At 45.5% G+C, this 24,374-nt stretch overlaps 1 protein-coding gene across 1 annotated transcript in view; it reads right to left on the reverse strand.

The window, feature by feature from the left end:
• LOC310899454 (uncharacterized protein) overlaps positions 1-24,374 on the reverse strand; it is a gene marked incomplete at its 5' end in the record, with an annotated part of 283,288 nt that overhangs the window by 102,323 nt on the left and 156,591 nt on the right. The window contains 3 exons of the mRNA XM_083835807.1: positions 12,494-12,647; positions 13,408-13,480; positions 14,160-14,274. The remainder of the gene's footprint in view (positions 1-12,493; positions 12,648-13,407; positions 13,481-14,159; positions 14,275-24,374) is intronic.

Raw genomic sequence — 24,374 nt, forward strand, 5'->3', positions numbered from 1 at the left:
AAGTAAGTCCAGAGCCGTATCTGCCGACAGATATTTGCTACCCCCATTTCCAGAAGTCAAGGCTGCCTCCATGACTTGAGACGAGTTGTGCAGGGGGACATGACTCAGGTTTGACACGGCGTGTTGCAGCGCAGCGCAAGCTCTCCCGCAGGTGCACTCCATCACACTTGGCATTGCAGTCTCTGCTGTTTGCCAGCCGACGGGGATTCCGATTTTCCTCTTGCTTGTCCTAGCTCACCGAGGGTGCTTGCCGTTGTGCCAAACCCTGCCTTTTGCTTTTGACGCCTGCATTTGCAAAAGCCACAACAGTAACAAAACAGCAACGAAGGAAGGATGGGCGGCACAGGGAAAAGCCTCTCTTCTTCCAGCAGCCAGCTGCCACGGAAGCAGCAATGACAGCGGGGTGCAGCGGGCTGCACTGACACAACAGAACAGCATCTCCTCCCTCCCTCAGCATCAACCGCAGGCCACAGCAGCAGCATAATGAAGTGTCACTGCCATCATTAGTGACGTGACGGACTGTCCTCCATTAATTTCCCTGATGGTCAGGTCTGCCCTCTGCTCACCTCCTTCCACCTTTCAAGCGTGCTCCTAATCCTCAGACTTCAAGTAGCACAGTCTATAAATCAAGCTGCCAGCATTCCCTCTTCAAAATGAGCAAAATCACGCACTTAACTTCCTTCTTCCTGTGTCTGTCATCTGTCTGCCTGGTAAATCAGAAACTGATATATATTTCTTACCTCCCTGACAGAACGGAGATGAGTCAGCATCAGCAACTCCCAAAGGATCCAAAATTGACACAAGTGACAATTCCTGTCTTTTTTATTGCCTTTTCATCAATTCACCTAGTTCAGGCAACTGTATTCCCACTCTCACATGTTCAAAGCTGCTTCGTAACAGCTGGCCAAGGAAGGGGCTAAAACCTTGCCCGAGGTATCCCTCTCTCTTCAGTTTTCGTAGGAACACCTGAACCACCCCAACACAGCACAAAACAGCATCTCTGTGATACTGCTGCATCACAAAACAGCATGTAACTTGGATCAATTTGGAATTAAATGTTGGGCACTTAATATGAATAAGCCACAAGTGATTCCCAGGATGCACATTAGCCTATATTCCCTGGAAAAGATGCTCTCAAGTTATTTTGAGAGGTATTTGCCAAATGCTTAAGTGAAATGGCAAGTCAATGAGACTTGTATTTCTAATTTGCGAGGAGCACTTGCAAATATTACTATGGATATATATGGCTAATTTACAAATAGCTATGTATTTCTGCGTCTGCCCAATATGTTGTATGTCTGTGATTCACAAAACACCCCCCAAAAAAGGCCAGCAAACTGGCACCCAGTTTATTCCACATTTCCAGAGCAGGCAGCCACCTGCTCCTGAAGACTTCTGCAGAAGTTCCTACATCTGTTTCTAGTTTCAGGGACCTCTACTGACATCACGAGAGAGTCAGCAGCCCAAACCAGTAGCTGTGCCAAGCGTCTCATAGTGCTCTTTTTCTAACCACGCTTAGCTGAATTCTGTGTCTTTTATAGTATGGTGTGAGATACTAAAATTAACACAAACTGTGAAGCTACCAGGGCCCTTCTGAATCTCAAGACCTGGGGTTGAGACTTGAATTGCCGAGTAATATGTGAACGTAGTACTTGCTACCTCACGCAGCCCCAGGGAGCAGCACAGGACAGCTGGCTTCAGCTGACACCGCCATTTTTTAACCTCTGTTTTTAACTAACAAAAAATCAAAAGCGGTTTGAGGTCGAGCAATGAAAAGCACAAGAGCTGGGCTGTACCATGAGGACAAAGACCAGGACTGACTTCAGAACTGCGCACCTACCAGAGATGGCAACACAGCAGGTGTTTTAGTGGCTGATATCCATCTCTTGGCAGCAAATTCCAAACTATAGCCCTCCGTACCTCCTCTCAGAGCTCACAGGCAACCTGTGCAAACTGCTTTGCAATTGGGTTCAGGTTAAATAGGCCGACTCTTAAATGTGTTTCCTTGTTTTGTTATACAGAACAGAAAAACAAACCAAACCAAAGACACAACCAAAGACAGCGGTAAAGAGGATGGCTTTCATATTCATTTCTTTCCAGAGTTTGTCTGTAGCCTTTGAATAAAGGGAAAAAAAATCTGTATGATAAGCAAGGTTACTCTGATTGCTTCTGACAGCTTTAAAGTGCACCCCTTTCTCCTCAAGAGACTTTGATCCTCTGGCTAACAGGACTTGTAGTTGCAGAAAATTACCTTGTCATCTGCAACACAGTGTTACAGGCTGGTATTGACAGTGCAAAGTGTCAGTAACTGATGCACAGACCAGCAGGGCTAAATAATTAATAACGCAAAGTGGGTCCCACTTGCCTCTCTCACCAAGCAGAGGCAGCCTGAGCCGCCTGTTCTCCAGGATCCCGCAAAGGCAGCTGCCTTGTCTTGCCCTGGCTGGACTATCTCAACACTTGAGAGTAAGACTTACCAGGACAAAACCAAGGCCACCAAGGAAGAGCAGCGATCCAAAAAAGGGCACAAGGAAATTCTGCAGAAGTTTGTCAGCTACTCTGCTCGGCGGAGGAGCGCAAAACCAGTTCTGTACTTCCACTTAGCACGACGGCTAAATCAAAGAGAATTCCCCAAGTAAAAGGTCAGTGACTAATCCACTGAGCTGTAGTGCGGTGTATCACTTACTCCGCCTTGTAATAACACATGGAGGCACAGGGGAAAATAAGACAGAAAATCTATCCTGGTAGAAATAACACCTCTTGCTGCTGGGTATCAAAAGTGCATTTCTAAAAGCTATTTCAAGGATGGAGATGAAGCAGGGACGGCAAGGGAAAGCTGAACCATCTGAAGTGTAATGGTACGAGGTGAACCAGACACGTGAGGGCAAAAGCCTCACATTTCTGTATTCTGTTGCTTGCAGACTTGCAGCAAGGCCCAGCTCCCTTTTACACCCAGAGGAACATCTCCACTGAGCGACTCAGACTCTTCAACTACTGACCAGGTCTAGGAGGATGGAAAATGCCTGCAGACCAGAGCGAAAAGGCAAGGTGTTAGCAGGTTTTTCTCCTAACTCCCCCTCTGCAGTTTTCTCAGGACTCACACGTGGCTGCCCCCCATTTCTCTGTCTACCACAACTACAATAAGCAACCCAGTTTGCCCAGTTAGCCAAAGTTCACCTGAAATATTCTGCTCAAGAAACTCCACTCTAAGTCTTACAATAGCCTCCTGTCTTTTCATTTCATGTTTGTATTACAGAGCATGCAGCCTGCGCTCGCTTCCACGCATTGGTGCAGGTGAACCTGTTATCCCAGCTCCTTCTGCCTGCAGCAGAGGTTTATCCTCTTGTATCTTTAGCACAAACCCTGCACACTCAGACAGCATTTCAGATCAAACACAAATATCAAAGCCAAAGCAATTTGCATCTATCAGCTACAATCAGAATCACTGGCAATGCCGCGGTGGCATTCTGGGCTTCACCTGCCCTGCGAGTTCAAAGGCTACAGCAATAACCATTAGCATATTTCCACAGATAGGGCAGGCAAATGAGTGAATATTTAAACAGTGCCAAAATATCACCATGCTCCTCCTCTGCCTCAGAATTGGATTTGTCAGTTCTTAAATTGTGTGCATTTTCAAGCAAGCCATCACACAATCCCCATTTCTATAGCAAATTGCTTCATAAATGTTAAGTTAAAGGATAACGTTACATTTCCCATTGCAATTAGGCAGTGCCTCCTGACAGACAGAAATAATGTGTTCCACATACAGTTCATTATTTACCAGGGAGGAAGCTGGAAAGAATCACACTTTCACATGCAACTGGTTACAAATAAATTCTGGGGGCCAGCCGCAGAAAGCTTTTACCTGTTCGGTTCACAGGCATGCTCTTCACTGCTACCACATTTCTGGACTAGTTTTAACGATCAAAGGAGTACAAGTATGTAGTGTAAATGTCTTCCCAGAAAAAAAAGAAAAAAAAAAAACAGAATTAGGAGAAGTAAATACACTGCTGTCAGGAGCCAGCAACATGTGCCATATGATGGAGTCCCCTCAAAGCGCCATGATGTCACGCAGTGTGGGTCGGGGCAGCCTCTACCCACGAGACATTATTCAGATGCTGCTGCCTGATTTGCCAGGAGATAGCGGTGGCTGGTAGAGAAGCAAGACAAAGCTGGAAGCAAGCCAGCCTAGAAGTTTGTTTCCTTTCAATTGTGGGTTTACCAGAAGTCATTTTTGGAAGAAATAACACAGAAGTAGGAAGCAATGACAAAGGCTTACTAGAATTGTGGGAACCCTACACTTACTGAAGAGGCCGTGCTGTGGTACCTAAGGTTGAAAATGACACAAGAATGACAGGGGAAAACATCATGTTTCTAACTGGGAAGGAATAAAGAGCAAGAAGGCACTCAAGTAGTCAAAAAGACATTGGGGAAGGAGCAGGTAGGTCAGTGCCTTCCCCTCCACCCCAGTCAGCTACAACACATTTGAAATTTAGAAAATGTTGGGGGTGCACAGCTAATGAGAGAAAAACCCTTAGCAGTTTTGCACAAGGTCACTGAAAGACTTAATAATAAACACATAAATAACAATTCTGTATTGCATGGAGACTGAAAACAGCTGAAAACGTTTTACACGTTGCCCCTTCTTACCCATACACAGGGAGGTGCTGAACAGAATCAGGAAGGGAAGAACTGTCTCCACTTACAAGACCCACCCCCACTTGGCATTACTTAAGTCTATTCTTTTGAAAACATTTTTTCTAAGCTTTTCTTGCTCTGTTACCCTGACAAGGCACCAACGCAGAGCACTCCAGATAAATGTTTTTAACAGAAGGGGTTCAAAGTCTCACTATTGCTTATTTACCTCTTTCCCCTCAAAAATCAAGATCCCTCACTACTCAGTGCAAGGAAAATAAGCTTTCAGCACCAGCCCCGCTTCTAATTGCGAGGACTGAGGAGTAACAGATGGCAGAGAGAACAGGAACAGCATCTACTGACCCGGCAGGGCTGTGTGCTGCTCAGGTGATGCGATGGCAAAGCACCACGTGTGTGCTGAGGTCCTGCACGGGCCTTCACTGCCCAGGACTGGGTTTTAAGGACAGTACTGCAGGGGCTGCAGAGGAGTTCAGTTTTCCCACTAGGAAAGACTTCTCTTGTTTTCTGTCTGAAGCTTGATTTCTCTAAGATAACAACGATGATGGATGTGGCCACAGGTTTTCTCTGCCGTCTTGCTGCAAAGATTTTTGTGCTCTGCTTGTTTGGCTTAGAGAGGAGCAGGTGGCCTCAGGGGTGCTCGCAAGGCTAGACAAACCCCACTGGCAGCAGCTCCAGATTCCTGAAGTCATCTGATCATGCTGATCTTTAAGGCCATTACATAGCAGGGTCCAGCCTTCTTAGCCATTTTTCCAACAATATGCAAATATCACACCAGCTGCTGTTTTAGGGTCAGAGAGAAAACTAAGCAAAGAAAATCAGCAGGAACAGCTGAAATGACTTAAGAAGTGGACAAACTTCAATGCTTCTTCCCACCTGCCACAAGCTGTGCCTGCAGACATCAGGGTAACGTTTCCAAAAGATGAGATTCAAAAATCTCAAGCCTCATTTCTGAGCCGACTCAGGCTTCTAACCTGCTTATAGGTAAATGTTTTTCCTGAAAACATAATCCCTTCTGTTTTTGCCATGTGAACAGGAATTATTCAGCAGAGTTTTCAGACCAGTCTTTCAGCAGTGCCTTGCACGCTGCAGGGACTGACTCTACAGCAGCTATAGAGAGTAGCAAATACCCTGCCAAGCCCGGGATACAGGATCATCCCCTTGCCTACGATATGCCATGAGAAAGGATGCTATATAACCCTTACACATGCTGACATGGAAGTTTTTCAGAGAGGTAACTGTGATTAGATCTGACTGAGATCCAACTTAATTTCTCAACCAGACTGTGATCTTTATTTACCTGGATGCTGTGCCGCTGCTGTCAGGTGGAATAATTCTGTGCAGGCTTTTCTAAGTCATCCAGTAGAGGAGTAAGTGTAAGGGGAGGCCTGTCCAGGAGACGAACGATAGCACTGAGAAGCAGCTCCATCACCTGGTCTGGCACTGAGCGGGGGCATTTTGCCACTACACATCCTCGAACTGCAGTTACTTACGCTCTGCACACAAATTATTCACGAGTGAAGTGGGTTTCAGATTTGACCAGCACTCTGCCAGCACTCTCGTTTTGGGGTCAACCAGCCTAGCTGACCACCTCACAGGGAAATCTGTGCCGTGCTAGATGCTCACCTTCAGCCCCTGCTCCTGTCACAAACAGAATCACGCACACAAAGGTAATCACAACCAACCAGCACGCGAGGTTCCCACCTGAGGGATGGGGTAAAAAGGCATCCTTTCTCCCCACACTGTGTTTTTTTCTTTTATTTATTTTGAGAGGCAAACCCCACAAGCAAGGATATTACTCAGAACATCAAGTACCACTACAGCAATAAAGAGCACAAAATAGCAAGTTGGAGGAACAAGAGGAAGGTGTTTTTTACACTGCCTAGCTCCCCTTGAGATTCTACTACAAAGAAAGCAAATCTCGTGTATGAAAAGCAACCAAAATTATTTTTGTGGAGAAGAGAGAGAGGACAGGAGAGGAGGAACTGGAATGTGAGACGAAGTCTGACGAAGTAGGAAGCGGTTTTTCCCGGACTGTGCCTGTGCTGAGCTCTGAGTTGCCTCCTCCAACCTCGCAGCCACCCTGCACTGCCCACTGCCTTCCTCCAAAAGCTCTCCCAAAAGTGGCAGGGGAGCCACTCACAAGAGGAAAGGGCTCCGTGGGGCTGGGTCTCTTCCGCTTGGTGCTGCCAGTCATTGGGCTCCTTCTGATTAGGAAAAACCAGAAACCTGCAATGACAAACTAATAATAGCTAATGTTAACCATTACAACTCCTGGATACTTTTTACATCCCTAAATGTCCTCTTTGCTATAATGAAAGGTATTGTATCAGAGTTTGTTACGCTGAGATACAGGAATATCTCCTACTGTTTCAGTGAGCCATGGAAGAGTATTTTATTCCAACTGAAGCTGATTTTAATTAGTATAGGATACAGATTATTCAATAATGCTCACAAAAGGACTTTCCTGAGCTGTCCCATACCCCAGGACACAGAGACGACCATTGGGTGAATTGTTCATCACCAGAAAGAGAAAACATCGGTACCAAATGTAAAAGAAGACGTGACTAGCTTTGAGGGAGGCTGCTAAAGTTTCCTGTGAGGAACGGGGCAGATTGCCTAGCTGCTTCGTGCACAGCACCCAGACCCCAGCAGCCGCTCGCCAGCCTCACTTACGCAAAGGAGTGACGACTGCCAAGTACTGGGATTGCTCTAACCTGTACTAGCACGACGATATTTTTCTCTTATGCTGTCCAAATGTCCCTGTTGGTACAGACAATCATATGAACACACCACTGGGATAGAAAGCACCAGCTAAAATTCCTTGGTCCTGCGGCTATTGTTCATGTTTTCCAGACGATGTGAGACTGGGAATGGATCTCTGGGAGGCTTTCTCTGCTGTTCCACGCATCTTGGCGAAATCCGAAACAGCAGGCAGCAAATAGAGAACAGCTTAGCCTACCACCAGCTCAGACCCCCTGTCATCAGGACAAAATGCAGCAAGCTCCCAGGGCTGTGGTGGCTGGGGACTGGCACCCCGTCAGCAGCGATACGGGTGGGAGAAGTCTCAGGCTTCCTGCAGACGCACCTCATCACGCGCTGTGCGAAGGGCAGAGGGATGCGCTGTGCAGAAATGCTTGTCAACGCTCGGCTCACAGAAAATTTAATGAACTAAAGGTCAAGTCACTCTAGCATGCCATCACAATCAGACACATGCAAAGGCAGGGAAAATAATGATGGAGACACACAATTTAGTTGTGCATAAAGGACTGATTCCTATTTTCCTTCTGCATCACATTTTAATCAGGCTAAACATCATTCCTGTCTGCTTCTGCTAGCCAAGTTTTAAGGAAATGTTCACTTCTTCAGGGTTATTTCAGTTGTGGTTTTTTTAATTCAGAGTTTTTATACTTCATGAGAGAGACTGTGCAAAGTGTGATAAGAAGTGTTGAAGTGTTGCCTGAACAGAGGTGAAGTCCAAGAAAAAGACGACAATGAGGCACTTGCCAAAATAATTTGTACAGGTTGCAAAGATGAATTCAATGATCCTTAGCAGGGACATAAGCAGAACCAAGTACACAGAAGGTTTTTTCTTCTTGGTTTGCTTTTGCTTTATTTTAATGTTTTTTTCAGGGAGCCCCTTTAAAGCCAGCAGAAAGACCACCTCCAGCTTCAATGGGAACAGAATTAAGACAAATGGTGAACACCAGTGGAAGTCTCAGGTATTTTCATGGGGAAGCAAGAGCTTTGTTTGGACAAATTATGGCTCTCTTATAGCAGAACAAATGAGAGAAAGAGAGCCATGCATAAACGGCCATGTCAGGCTGAGTGGGTTGGCTTTTTTTTTTTAATGTCACACCACACCATTTCAATGGGTTGCATAGGATCTCTCCTCGCATAAGCAGAGCGCACACATCCAGTGTCCAGACGGTCGCAGTGAAGAAGCCAATTCTCCAATGTCAGAAACTAAAGCATCTCCCTTCAGGTAGAGTTTTCCAGGTACCAAAAAGAGTCACATCCCAAACCACAGATCACAGTCCGAGCTTGACACCCACTGCCTTTCCCAGCTTCCCAGTATCTATACAGCCACAGGCTCCTCCTTTAACACAGCAACCAACGGGCTCCAAGAGGCCAACTGGCTCCTCTGGCCCCTGCCGAAACACCACAATGGGCCTGGATCAGAGGAACTGCGGCCCCTGAGATTTCAGCCTACAGACAAAACACTCCCCCACCTGTGGGTGGCTACAAATCATGGCAACTAGGAAGGCTTTGTGTTTGTCTTAGCCTACCTGGCTGCCTATAGGACTGTGAGGAGCCAGGCCTTATTATTATCCTGCCCCGTACAATTAAGGCTTTACAGCCTGACTTTAAAAGGAGATCTTTTCCCTGGGTGACCTGGGGCGGGATGAGCATGGCTAAGCGCCAGGCAGGCACGTTTTCATGTGATAAATAATCAGTTGCGCGCTCAGTGTGTGATTCTTGTTAAAATCCAGGCGCTGGAACAGCTCCCGAATCGCACTGCTACCACCTCCACCAATCTCTTTTGCATCTCATTGGCATTTGAGAACGTTAATTGACTCATTATTTCAATTCATATTCAGGGAAGGAAGTTGATTAAGGCAGGCAGATGCAGAATCTCCAGACACATTTGTAGCGGCGTTGTTTGTCCCGGCAGTTTACTCGAGTTATTAGAATACTTAGGAAGTAATAGCCAGGAGAACAGGGAGCGAGCCCTGGGAAGGGGGGTCCCTTGCAGAATTCATCCTTTAACCCACCACAATGCAGCCTTGTCCCTCATTAGAACTTTCCCTGCCAGAGTTCCAGCAGAAAAAGAGTTTTGTCTGAGTGCTTGTGCCTGGACAAAACCGCTCCAACGTACTGCGAGGCTCTCAGCAAACTGCTCACTGGTGGCCTTCTTGAGGCTTGGGCATGCTGCAAAGATCCTTCCACAGACACCATCAGGCAGTATGTCGTTAGCCAAATTCCATCCTGCCCTTGTTTGAAGGCATCATTACGTTCAAGACAACAGCTCTGCATCTATGTAAATCGGGACACAAATTTGCCTCCTACATTTCTGCAGGTGTTAGCAGAACTGCGTAAAACATGAAGAACATTAATAAAGATCTTCTCTGGGCGTTATCAAGTACTTACATCTCATGGGGGCCAGACTGTTTCAGGCTCCTGTAGAAAAGCAAACAGCAAACCAGCAGGCAAATCCCCATCCATGACAACTTGCAGGCCTATTCTCCAAGTCTCTCCAAAGCTGCCAAGCAGCCAGGTCGCTACAAGTGGCTGTGCGTGCCGGCAGGATGCTAGTTAGTAGCCTTCTCCACAGCAGACCTCGGGTACAGGTCTAACCACATAGGCAGGCTTCAGATCTAGCACCCCCTGGCAAATGCGGAAAGCTGCCTGCACTTACCCCATACCTTTGCTTCTTTCTTTCACTGCAGCGTTGGCAGATACTGGATGGGGCCTTGACGTCCGAGGGAGGACAGCCCCAAGATTTTGTGAAAGTGTTTTACAGCACTTAGTGAATGTTAAATTGCAGACTATGCTTAATTCAAGTTGGTTGGAGTCAAATGGTTGGGTTTAAAATGTATGGGGCCCTTCTTGGGCCCACAAGCAGCTGCACCTACACGTAGTCCATGGGAATGCTGAGACCATTTTGTCTCTTCTCCCAGAAGGGAACTGTGCTTACAGTAAAGTTCTGACCCTCAGAGAGCAAAAATAAATAAATAAATGAAAATCTATCAGCCAGTTTTCACCTGATCTTATTCTATGCAAGCCTTTCAGTAGGACATAGTGGCAAGCACATAACAATGTACATTGTGTTAGCACCATGCCGCAAACCATCTTACAGTAAATTTAAACTGCAGGTTCTGTTTAAAGAAAACTTCTTTTGAAATGCAACTGTTCCATACACACGAAGACAGCAGGACAGACAGCTTCTCTCTGCTGTTAATAAGAGCCCCACTTCGTCACTCCTCGTCTCTTTACCTTCAGGTACACAACACCAACGTGAACAAGGAAACTATCCCTTACAGAAGTACATTAGGAGAGATACAGCAGACAGAAATGGCTCCTTCAGAGCTGTTATGATCTCTCATGTAAATACATAATTAAGGACTTTTAAAAATGCAGATTATGTAAATACATATTAAGGGTCTTCTTAAAATGCAGATTTTTGACCCACACTGGTACTGAATGATTCCTCTGGAGCTGTTCACGAACACATTTACATTTTGAAGTGCAGATTACCAACCCAAAAGTCTAGCAGTTTCTCCTTCAGTGACTTTTTAAATTGCCTGCAAGTTTTTCTACATGAAGATGAATTATAAAAAAAAAAAAAAATCTATATAAAGGAGATACTTCTTAGCACAGAAAGCCTTAAAAAAAAAAATCACAAAAAACTTGCTCAGTGTCCTTAGCCAGTTGATGCTCTCCAAGTTAGAAAACTCTGCATGTGTGCACACGCACTTTTCCCCTACAATAACTAAAAGCAGCAGCACGGCGCTGTGGACTTGGACCAACAATTTGTGTTTCAAAAGGCAGATAGGCAATAAAGTCGGATGATGTTAACAGAGAAAAAGATGAAATAAAAGGAAGAACAGTCACCGAAACAAAAACCTCCTTGCAACAGCCACTTTTCCTCTCTCCCCAAGCACTGTGCATGTTTACATACTGGGAGTTTTGGGGCTTTTTACAGAATCACATTCTCTGAACCTGTGCAGCTGGTAGTTTTCCATAGGTAAAACATCCTACAGGAAATTCACAGTTTATACACGTATAGCACATGCACCTCTACACGTATTAACCTGTATCATCAAATCTTTAGCTAGCTGGATCAACAGAGAGCTCTGAGGAAACAAAATGAAAATACCGGCCTCAGAACTTTTCCAAGCAATCCTGTTCCTCAGCTGCATCCCGGCAGGTACCTAGGGTCGTGCAATAGACCAGACTACTAACAGAAATCAGAAGAAAAAATTGTTTGGACACTGTCCAGTCCCAGAACAGAGATGCCAGCCAGTTTTATATATGGCAATCCCTCCTCCAGGGAACTCAAAACTAACTCCCGACTCGGAACAGCTGCGCCTCACCGCTCTCCTCAGCTTTGTCCTAGGCATTACTCACAAATCAGACACAAAAAATGGAACAGGCAAACAAACCTAACAGTGCACTGGCTGTCTCCGGGACTCGGCACTTGCTCACAGCCCATGGATTGGGAATGGCACGGTAAGTTACTGGGAAGAACTATGAACAGGCACTGGGAGCTATCTGTGGTGTTTTTTTTAGCTCCTGTGGAGAACACACACCCATCATGGTGGTACAGCTGCATCTTGTCAGGCTAACTGTGTCTTATCCCACACAGCAGCAGAGGCAGCCTTAGGCAGGCGTTCCCTGCTCTTCAGACGGAGCAGGCAACCCCACCAAGGAGTCTGCTCGCTCAAGAAACTCTTCTGTGACTTATACAAAACAGGCTAATTCAATTAAAAAGTAGCAAATAAATAAATTACAAGCTAACAATTATTTTAAAATGCAGACTGTACATAGAGCCATTTCAGAACCTGATAGATAGGCAGAATTTCCATGGAAACTTCACCACTCACAGAGCAGCACACGCTTGTTAAACCAGAACAACTTCAGATCTGCCAAGGTAGATTTTGCCCACCAGAAGGGAGAGTTAAGTGCTGAAAAGAAGGAAGAAAAAAAAAAAGAAAAAAGATTTGCTCCTTTTTTCTTGTACAGTCCAGCTACCAGTTTAACCCACAGTGTTGTCTAACCATTGTACACAGAAGCAGCCCGGTTTCTCTCCCTGCAATTAATATCACTGAATACTCACCAAAAATACAAATAACAAGCGTACAAGCTGGATCTGAACTGCTGTCGGTGTCCAAAACAGAGTGCTAGCAACGTTTCTTCTGGAGACTAAACACCCAGTGCTTTGTTTTCATTCTACAACCAATGGCAACAGAAGGCTTAGATACCGGAGCGACCTGGGAGAGGGGGAGACAGGCCTGATCATTACAGATGAAAAAAAAAAGCCAGAATTTTAGTCGAAGACACTAGATCAGGTCCTCACTGCTGCTCTAACACAGAACAGCTCTTCCGACATCAAGTAGGTCAGCCTGAATAATAACCATGGTGATGTGCCTTGGGAAAGAGGACAGGCACCTGGCCTAAAGTGGCAGGAACAGATTCTCTGCAATATTTTGAGGTGCTTGACTTGAATATATTTCACTATTTGTAGCTTGAGTCCTATGTTATACCCCATCTTATTACGTTACTGGCAACCAAGTGCTCCGGCAACTTTCATGTTCACATCCGCTTTTCTCTTTCCTCTCCTTTTCCTCAGAAGTTGTCTAATCTGAGACATTACAAAGAGCTCACAACATCAAATGTAAATGTCTGCAGAGCCCACAGATGTGTATGCAGCTTGCTAGGAGCTTACAGAACTCATCTGTTTTGCTGTTAATATCACCAGGTTTCAAATCCTAAGAGCTAAAAGGATTGCACTACAAGATGCTTCTTTTAAATAACGTTTGAGATGATTGTGGAAGCAAGAACATTGCCTTTCTGTGATTCTCTGCTTGCCCAGCAAAGCTGCAGTAACATCTCCAGAAAGTTCCAACCCTTGTGAAATACTTTGACTGCACAGCCACGCAGATGAAGTTTAAATCAGTTCTTTGCTTGACTAATTGGACACCATGAGACAGAACTATCAGAGTCACCTGCCATTCAGGTTGTTTAAATTACCTCCGCAAACGAGTTCCTGTACCACAATACACTGCACATTTCACAGTTTGCTGTACCTTCTGTGTCGCAGCACCTGTTCCAAACATAATGACACAGTGTGAAATTGAGAAACGCTCTTGGATATCCCTGCTCGTACGAGCACTTGATTCACAGCCCTGTGAAGTCAGTGCCACGCCATCCCTTTGATCAGTGTCATCAGATACAGAGTTCACTGTCAGCCTCTGTCAGGAGACACCGAGGAGAACGCTGGAAGCACATAGCCATACTGGGAACCAACCTGAATCCATGCCAAATTGGAATAAACGGAGCATTTTTAACGTTAAGGGAAGGTGAACGTATGTGACAGGTGACACAGCTCTAACTGGTCCTGCTGTGGCGGGTGAACCAGGTGACCTCCCTCAACCTCTGACTCTTGGGTCCGTAGTGAGAAAGCCAGAGTCCTTTATCTCTCCTGAAAGCATTTTAGGATTAAGAAAGGTGGTTGTTAAGGGGAGAAACACCGCAAGCTCCAGTAGTATAATTTTATTCTTAAAGAGAAGCTAGAAATAGAAGAGAAGGCATGCAGAGTTATAAAGTATATATAGAAAAGGGGGCAGGGGAGGAGACCAAAGTGGAGATGGTGCTTGGAAGGTTCAGATAAGATTTATCTGGGAGCTAAGCATTTTTTCCCAGAAAACTGACAACTTGAAATATTGAATGAAGAGGGGAATGAGCTGCTCTTACAGCTGTGAGACACAGTACTTGGTGCTGACCTCAGATTTTTGGAAGATGTGGTTTATGGAAACCATTCGGATCTTTTCCGATTTGCCCGGCGCTGCTTCGGGACGTTAGTACAGTTGGTCAGAAGTGTTCTGATGGAAGAGTTTCCTGTCACAAAGCGACAACTTATCAGAAGTGAAACGTTTAGCATGTTTTGACAGTATATCACTTTTCAAAATGACAAAAGAATTTCTGATAGAGTGTATTCACTTCACTGCGACTTTCGTTTTGATTTTCCCTGCTGAAATGAGTTTTTCAACATTTTACACTCACAAGTGAAAACACAACGCAACGAAAACAAAGCATTTGGATTGACCAAATTATTTCCCCCAGAGAACAGAACAAAAGAAGTTGCAGCAATTGTTTTGCTAAGCTATGTTTCTGAATTGCACAGTCACAATTTTGTCCGTGATGCTTAAAACACAATTTCCACTCGATTCCAGGTATTCGTGTCAGCGTGAGAGACTGTGGGAATCCCATGCTGGTGGTGGTGGTATTTCTTGGAAGGGGGCAGGTGCCATTTTCAGGTTCTCTCTAAGATGCCAAAACCTATCCTACCTTCAACCTATCCTACCCAGTATCCCTGCTTCTAGTACAAAATAGACCGTTGTGTGCACAAAGACAAAGCTGGGCCCTGAAAGGTGAGGAATTTCCAACTCATTTATTCAAATGTGTACTGCTTTTGTTTCACGTGAGTGCCTTCACAGAGGCAAAACTGACCCCTTCAGGGGTCTGTCCATTGTGGTCACCGTGTCTTGACCGCACAGCTCATGCTTTGATGCCCTACAAGGGTGAGCTCCTTCAGAGCCTGTGCAGCAGGGCTCAGGCCCAAACAGCTCCCAGCACATTCATCCAACATGGACAAAGGTGCCTCTGCCACCAGCTCTCGAGCTGAGGCCATTGTTCCCAGGAGGACTCCAGGGACCTGACCCCGGCAGTCAGGTGTTAGCACTGTCGGGTGCTTCCCTCTTCTACTGGGGTAATACACGGGCAGCTTGCTTCAGGCAGATTCGGGTTTACTGGGAATTTCGGGAGAGGCAGGAACAGCATGAGTTAAACACAATTAGCTACCACACCAAGTGCTTTAGGGAGAATAAAAGCCGTTCTAAAAGAAAAGCTGGCTTTCTGACAAACACGTTCCAGCAAATATGATTATCTTTAAGGTCTGCTGCCTTACCAGTAGTAACTAATAATAACAGACCGCCCTGCACGCGATACTGGGTGTCTGAAGATTGAATATTCACTGTAAAAACTCTTATTTACTTGCTCTCTCTAATTACCAGTTTAATGTATAATTTGTCAAGTGCTGCCATGTGTCTGGTGTTGCGTGAATTGGAGGATGGACAGTTCCTTACAGTTTAACGATGGCATCGCCCTTTGTCGTTTCCATCTCACACGTGGCATAAAGGGGGCAGAGGACTTGCTTCCCACTGCATATCTTTACACCCCTGCTTGCAGCTGAGTGCAGAGGACCAACTGCTGCCTGCTTGCTATTCTGCCCAGGGCTGATACTGATGAGCTGGGCTCCAGTCCCATGCAAACTGAGCCATCAGAGCTGAGTCTGTAGCCCCAGAGGCAGCGGGGGCTGCTGCTGCTGACAAAGGCCAGGAGCACTGTGGCATCCTCAGAGGGTGGGCAGGACTCAGAAAAAATATTGTGTTTCAATCTATGACAAGGATGGATTGTGCAGTTCGAAGTATGGCAGAACAAAGAAAGCATAGAGAAAAACTCTCCTACATTCTTTTTCCTCATTTACTGTCCACTGTGGCTTCTAAAACAAGGGACTCCACAAAATTAAAAAGAAACAAACAAGAAACAAACAAAAAAACAGACCACACAATCTGACCTTCTCCGCTTACTTCTGTCAAAATTACTTGGAAGGAAAGGAAAAACAAACAAAGCTACTCCAAGCTTCCTAGGAGGCATCTCAGTCTCTGGTAGACGTTGGCTGTTTCAAAAACTGTTGGGGACAGAATGCCTTCCTGGTGTACAGAGCTGCTGCTGCTACTTCTAACGTGCGACACACACTGCCACTGCTGGCCAGGAGCGCAGCACCCAGGGGCAGCACCTGCAAACCAGTGCTGGGGTAAAGCCTGTGCCCCGGCAGGGCCAATCTCATCCTTTTAGCTTGCCAAGCATGGCAGAGTAGACCCCAAAACTAATCAAGTGTCGGTGGAAGGATGTGGGCTTAGGCTATTTGCTGCTTACGTTGCAGAGTGCCATCTGAAGCGAGCTGTTTTGTTCACAGGGAAGGCAACAAGCCGACAGCATTACTTGGACTCACTTCTCCGCTCGTGCTGGGAAAAGACATTGTCATTGAAAGGGGCACGTGAAAGAAAAGTCAGACACGGGCCTTAATTATTGCTTTTGCTCGCAGTGTCCAGAGTCTAAGATTCCTTCTTTCTTTTCCAATGGAACTGGTGATATTAGTGTAGGTTTTCCTTCTGTTTTCAATTCTTTGTCCGTGACAGATTTCACAGCAGGAAACAGTTCTGTGGCATATGGCCACTAAATTACAGAAACTTCAGAAACTTCTGTCCATGAGTTAATTTTAAAACGAAAGAAACAGAAAATTGTGGGTTTTTTTTGTTGTTTTGTTGTGTTTTTTTTTTTTTTAAAAAACTAAACTAGAGAGCAGAGAATCCCTTCCCTCTTTACCTATCCTTAAACATAGTCCCTGCAGCATGGTTTCCAGAACCAGCTCCACTGTGGCTGTTTGATCCCCCTTTTTCAGGTCAGGAGGCTGATGGTTATGAGTTCAGGTGCGGGATGTCAACGAGCACCTACCAGCAATAACACATGGCATCACCACGATGAGGCTGGTCAACCTCTGTATCAGACTGACCTGTACTATTTCCTCGCTTCTTCACTAGGTGCTGGATTGAACAGCTGAATCCAGAGCACACACGGGGAAAGACTGGCCAGGACTTGGGTTGGTGTTGGCTACAAGCTGACAGGTAAAGCACTGCGCTAAAAGCAGACCTGGCTAAAAGGGTAACTTGCACAAATGAGTGGTCAGTTTTCAACACACTAAAAGTGGAACAAGACCTCTGTGGTAGGCTGCCTGCTGTAGGTGACCAAGTGCTCTGCAGTAGAGTGTGAAGTGTTTATAGATGGCATAAAATGCTGTAGATACATCAATACCAGAAAGGAACAACAAAGTAACAGAAAAGGAAATTGAAGGAATTTACAATCAGAAGTCACCAATAACCACATAGGAAACCAGGAAACCTAAAGCCATTGTTTTGCACATCTTTAATTCTCCTTTGCCCAGTGTCTGGGGAGATGCTCCTCACCTAAATCTACACGTTCCTTTTGAAGTACATGGAAACTGCAGATGCACAAGGAAATTGTCACGTGAGTCTCACCAGAATACTATGTAATCCAGAATAAGCTGTCTATACATATATATATATATATATTTTTTCTAACTTGACAAGTCAGGAATTAGGCACTCCTAATGATTACAAAGGAAGGACTTTATGCATGATTTCTTGTGAACGTGCACAGTTATTGATACACAGGCTCTGCTACGCAGTGTACTGGTGGAAGCCAGAAAGTCTTGGTAAATGCTCTCTCTATCTGTGCCAACCAACGCACAAGCAGCATGCTGCTGAGGTTGGGAAAACGGGAGCCATAACCATGGACTTACTCTGGAACCACAATAGCTGAGAACAGAGAAAGAGGTACCACCCAGTGGATGTTAACATACAGCCAAGTAAAAAAAAATACATTTGTAGCTTTGAAAAATGCATGTAAAGGTAAAACAGCTGGCAGGATTTTGAGCTGGGAAATATGACAACATCCCTGCTGCATTCATCAAAGCAAGCTGCTCCCACCAAAGGTGGTGCCACAGCAATCATGTGAGAGACCATCAGTGAATGTTACTTACATGCCAGGGAGACAGAAATTTAAAAATACAGAAATTTGCCACAAACTCAGTGTCAGCTGCGCTAGCTCAGGGTGGATGCGCACCGCTGTGACCCACGGGGACCTCCAGAAGACAATGTTTCCCCACCACTAGCCATGTTATGTGATCAGCTACGCCCCAGCTAAGAGGAGCCAGTGGCAAAGCAGGAACTGACTGCGCACAAGACCGCTGGTGCTGCTGCATGTTGCAGGCCTGTGGCTCACCCCGCGTTTCCCTACGGACCTGTGCCTGGTTGCATTTAGCCACTCGAGCAGAACAGCAGCGTGGGCAGCGCTAACTCCAGCTTGCTTCACTGGGGCTCAAGCTGTGCGCTGACCACTTCATGAATCCACGTTTTGCATGTCTGCGGCGCTACGTCTTAGCAGGCGGCGGTCATGGGGCTGCCGGCAGCTGCTCCTGTCTGCCTCCCCCTGCAGGGATCTCTGAGGACAAAGCAGAATCTGGATGTCCTTACAGCAAGACATCACAAAGCACGGCACACCTTGCCTTCCATCTCCACTCAACAAACATTTGCTACAGGGAAAAACCAAACTGCAGTTTTGCCCTGGTGCACATTTATCAAAGCAAAACCCAGCCTCTCTTTTAATGATGCCATCCGTACAATCTTGGTGAGTTATTATACCGTAAACCAAGATTAACGCTGCTGTACACGCAGCCTGATTGGATCTGGCACAATCAAGGTTTCTTAGTGAGAAAATGTACAGTTTCCTAATGCGGCTGACAGAAAGCCACACTCAGACCTTTTCAAAGGCTTTCAGGAGTTATTATCACAGATTAACTATGGCGTGAGCAAAAAGGTTTAAAGTCTTGTTTGTAGTTCGCCCATGGCTCTAAATTAGCAGCTTCTCTCTTAAATGATCAATTGAGTCATAGGTGTTAATGAGTGAAGTTTAGCCAGAAGGGGTGAGGAAGAAGGGAGAAAGATCTCAAGCCACGGGTTTGCAAAAAGGCAGTATGAAAAATCTCAATAATTTCTAAAGTCAAGTTGTATTTTAATCAATGCCTCCCAAATCAGATGAAGAAGCCACACTGTGACTTTCCCAGCTGTAAGAAATGTAAGTCTGGTTTCACATTTGCATGATTTTGAAGGTCAAATGCCTGCTATCCAAGTCTTACTGATCCATATGGACTAGAAATGCCACAATATGCAATCATCACGAAGGCAGATTGTCTCCTGTAAATCTGTCCTTTTTGTAACACATTCAAAATGTACCGTATTGGATGGATTATAAATCCATTCAGGAAATACAAGCAATATTGTACCGAGCGGCTCTGCTTTGTGAAAACCCCTGCGTACGGGTGAATATGCATGTATGTGCATGTGTCTGTGCGCGTATCCGTACGAGAGAAGCAGAGACAGATGGCCCAGTCCTGCCCTCGCTGAAGTCAACGGGAGTTTTGCCATTCACTTCAGAAGACGGAAGCTTAGAAAGCTTGCATTAGCACAATGCTTATTCTATCTGGGTTTAGAAAAGAAAAACGTTTACTCGTACTGGAGGAGAAAATGGGCTGGATTGTTGGGAAATCTTCCCTGAAGGGAGCATGCTGCTATTTGTCTTGTACCTCCTTGCTGAAACCGTCTTGGTGATGTGAGTGGCTGTGAAGCAGACAACTCAAATACTTGGTCTCTTGCATTTCTCAGTCCAGAAGAAAGCAAGGGAACTCGGCTTCCCATTGAGCCACTATTAATTGTTCTCATGTTAGAGGCTCTCAAATGACTCAGACCTCTCAAATCTCTCTTTTGAGGAAAGGGCTGGAAGGTCTCTGCTCTCCAGAGCAGCCTACGAGTGGCACAGCATTTTCATTTTTCCATTCTAACAAATCACTTTACACATTGCCATTTTTTTCTTCCAGCACATGTAATTGAAAAGAGACATATGGAGACCAGCATGCAAACCCTGCAAACATTTCAGCATAGCTTCAAAACTAATGCTAATCAATTTTTTGAAACTTCTTTTTTTTCCCCCCCTTCTGTTAACTCAAGAGCAAGTTCTCAAGAACCCAAGGTGGTTTTTAAAAACAGTCAGCGTAACAACTCCCTGTAAATGACACAGAGCCTCCCCACTCAGTCTTCCTCCTTTCGTCATCTTCTCTTTGTGGATCCCGTGCACAGACATGGTCACCCACAGCAGACACCTCAAAGTCCTGGAGCTGCTGGCTCAGAAAGCTCAGATAACACATCTGGGAAAGCACCGCCCAACGACTGTACAGCCTGAGCTGCATCAGAATTCACTTCCCCCATTTATTCCCACATTCACATCGAGGAAAAAAAAAATCATAATACAAGCTATCTCCTTCTGCATCAATGTGCTGAGCACTACCTGAGAACAAGGAAGGCACAAGATGAACAGACCTTTACAACAGAATGTGCATCTGCCAAGACAAAAATACCCAATGAGCTTCTGGTGCTGGCACAGTGACAGTATAAGCAAGCTGTCTTTGCAACGATTTTGCAAATGATCCATTACAAGATTGGAGTACGAATTCTGCAAAGGCCGTAAGGCCCCAAGGGCAACACATTCTATATACCAGCACCTAAGCATTCACCAGATAGACAGGGCTACGGGCTAAAAAGAAATCCTTCCAAGGCTTTTTGTACAAATGCTCTGCAACAGACTTGTGAGTTGTTTTTTCCTCTCTCCCTCTCTCTTTTTGTTCAGTTGCCTGGCATTTGCTAACCCACAAGCTGCTGTTTCCCTTTCCAAAGAAGCTCTGATGGGTGGAGGGCCAGGAAAAATTAGCCCAACTGATGAATGCAATCTCGACAGAAAATATGTTTTTTATCAGAGACCACATGTTGCCAACAGCAATTAAAGTAAAACTGGGAGATTTCATCGGATATAAGCCTGCATAAAAGGAAAAAAAAAAACACCACGAAACCAACAAGCAAGCACCACAGAGCTGCTGCTCAGGTACCTGTCACTTGGGGTGGATTCTGCGGGTGCTCTGGCACGCTGCCACTGGCGGAGCAGCGCCACCGCTCCCATGGGAGACTGTGGGCAGGAGATCACTCTCGCGGCTTCATGGGCTAAGCATGTCATCTGCTTGGGAGGCACAGCTCTTCTCACACCAGGTTGTTAAGAGGCAAGTGCTGCGGTTGTTCTTGAAAAGAGGAAGGCTATTCCAGGGACAGAAATGGCAAGAGAAGCGTGCCTGTTTGCTGGGATTCTGCTTTCCATCCTTGCAGTGCACATTCACCAGCCTCACAGGTCTGTGGTAGAGCAGAGCCTAGACCTATGTCCATGGGAATGAGCTTGGAGCTGCTTTATTCACAGGGGCTTGCCTTGCACTTGAAGCAGAAAGTGGAAATGACCAAAGAGAGCCACAACTCTCACAAAGATTTTCCCTTATCGGCGCTGTTTGTGTTATATATGGTCCATTCATCATCACGTCAAGACTAGGAACTTGAGCCATTAGAGGAGCTGAATAAATCATGAAAATGGGTATTTCAGTACAGGAATGATAGGAATTTCCATAAGGTTTGTGAATCATTTTCCCTGCTATCCATGCTAACTATAGAATTTACCAGAATTATTTTCCAATAACTGAAAATATCTGGGAAATGTTATTTAACCTTATCTATTACCCTTTATTTTAAATGACTACAGTATAATTATACACTTAAAAAAATCACAGTGCCAGAGAATATCACTATGCATCCTCTCTGTAGTATCTAGTATAGGTCATCACAAACTACATAGAGTAATAACAGTAATAACAGCTATAATATTCATCTACGTGTACGTGGCATATAATGCAGGCAACCCTCATGAAACTCCAGCTATAAATGTAGAGTGAGGGTCTGCATCCTGAAGAGATAATCCCAGTTTTACTGCAAACCATGCAAAATAAAGCTATCCTGGCTGGGGTCAGTTAAGGAAGGTTTCAGTCTTTCACCAAGATTTGCTGTGTCTGATCAAATTTCTGCCAAGGCAAAGAAATAATCCCATCATCTGTCTTAGCACTATTTCCAGTACACATTCCCCAGTTCACATCCTTCAGCCTTGCTCTACTACGCACTACAGACAAAGACTGGGTGAACTCCTTGATTTCCTTCCTGACTTTCTTCAGAAATACAAATCCACGTGCTGTGGGAAGCCGCACACGTTAAGAAATCAGTACCCACTCGTGTAAGAGCAGAACGTGGACGAACAGCACTGAGCCTGGATCCAGAAAAGGAGAGGGCAGCATGGAGAAAAAAGGACAAGGGAACGACACAGCAGGCAAAAGACGAGGAAAGATGGCAGGGAGATGGAAAAACGCAGCCCTTTCACAGCTACGAGAAAGCAGCATCGCAACAGGAGGCAAGGGCTGACTGGGATCCCTTGCACAGATCTCTGCGCACTGCCACTCTGAGGAGCATGCGGTGCTGGCTCCAACATGTCACCAGCTAAGTAGCAAAGGACCATTTTGTATCTGCCATGCATGCTGACTCCTACAACGATTGCCTGCGCTATTAAAAAAAGACTTCACAAACAAAATAACCCTCACATGCTCTCAAGTTAAATATTTCCAAAGGTTTAGTAGCTAGCACAGGAACTTTGAAAAGCATGACAGAAGGTAAATGTGGTTCTGGTGTTAAAAAAAAACAACAACCCCACAGACTTGAATAAATGAACTTAAAACAGAAAAACAGCAAGCAAACACAAACATGTCCTTATACGAGGAAAAAACGCTGTGATCTGAGGCAACATCACCTGACCCCCTGTGCAGCCAGGTCAGCCTGCATACCTCTGTGCCTGCCCAGACAGCCCAGCGCAGTCTCCTCCTTAGTCACAACCTGCCCAACAGCGTGATTCGGGTGTGTATGGGGGTGCGTTTGGACATCCCCCCAGTGCATAGCACTAAGTAATGTCTACTGTGTACAAAACATTATTTTGTTCACAACTTAAGTAAAGACCAAGGCTCATTCCTTCCCATCCCCTCCAAAAACATTTATCATCTCCAAAAGCAGTTCCTCAATGCAAGAGGAATCCATCCCAATTTGATGACTAGCCATACCAGACACAGCTTGGCAAAATAAGGGAAGGCCATGTTTTACACAGCACAAACAGCCTTTTAAAGAAAAAATCAAAAACAAAACAAAACAAAAAAACTCTGAGTTGTACAGTACAATCAGGGCAACGATGAAACTAACAGCATCTTAGTGACAAGCAAACATATTTAGGTACCATTCTGAAAAACCATGAAGCTGCTTGCTCAGGCAGCTGGGCTACAACATATTGGCTGAGCTCCACGAGGGTTTGCCCCCAGGTTTTGTTTCCTGCAGCCCATACACCACATGCCTGCCAGCCAAGCTGCAGGACCCCTACCACCAGTCCACCTACCTACCACTCAGGCCCAAGAGGCACGTCAAAACATGGAGCTACGTTTGCTTTCTCTTCTTAAGTTGTAACTGCAGAATTTATTTTTCTGAGTAGGTGAATCAGACAAGGACAGGTCCTGTGACCTATCCCTAGGTTATTTTTAAAACAGCTGTAAAAATAATCACCTTTAGGACTTAACAGCCCACCTGGAAAGGTTTCTACAGAAGCACATCCACAGGTGCTGCAAACCAGCAGCACAGTGGCATTGCCTTGTGCAAAGGTGCCTGTGCCTACAAGCTCTGCACCTCTGCAGAGCCACCGCTCCTGCACAACGGCATGTCTGCGAGGAGCAGCGCTGCCTCCACCTCACACTTTTTGGAGCTGCAGTAGCAGCAAGGCAATGCACCATGAAGCAATTGCTGCCATGGCTTTTCCTCCTCTACAAACCGTACTCAGCAATGAGTAAGTTGGAGCTGGCATGATTCCACTGCCTGCAGTAGACAGGCATTGATTTACACCTCCAAAGCATCGAGCCTGTTTTTACTGGAAGGCATGAGAGCCCTTAGCCAGACCTGCCTAGCCTGACCCAGTGCGGTGTCAGACACCCCTAGCTGAAACAAAGACAAGGCGAGCAGCTCAGTTCAAGTCCAGGGGTCAGCCTGAAGCTGAAGGAAAGCTGCTGACAGAAAACATCCTTCTAGCAAAAGCTGCTAAAGGGACTGCTGAAAGAACAACTACAAACGGGAAAACACACACCCTCCGTGGGATTAGGAGCATTAAGGAGGATATAGGGAGATATATTTAGATGGTTATTTTCTTCTTTTTAAGTTTCCTTTCATGCTAAACTTAATACATCTAAACCACAGGCTCTGGGAAATCACATGCACTTAATTTAAAATCCCTGGTCTGGTTTGCACTTTGTCTTCCACCATGTCTTTGGTGTTTGACTTGTTGCTGCAGGGCACACCTAC

This window comes from Anser anser, assembly GCF_964211835.1.
Source record: "Anser anser genome assembly, chromosome: 4".
In the NCBI taxonomy this organism is placed as follows: Eukaryota; Metazoa; Chordata; class Aves; order Anseriformes; family Anatidae; genus Anser; species Anser anser.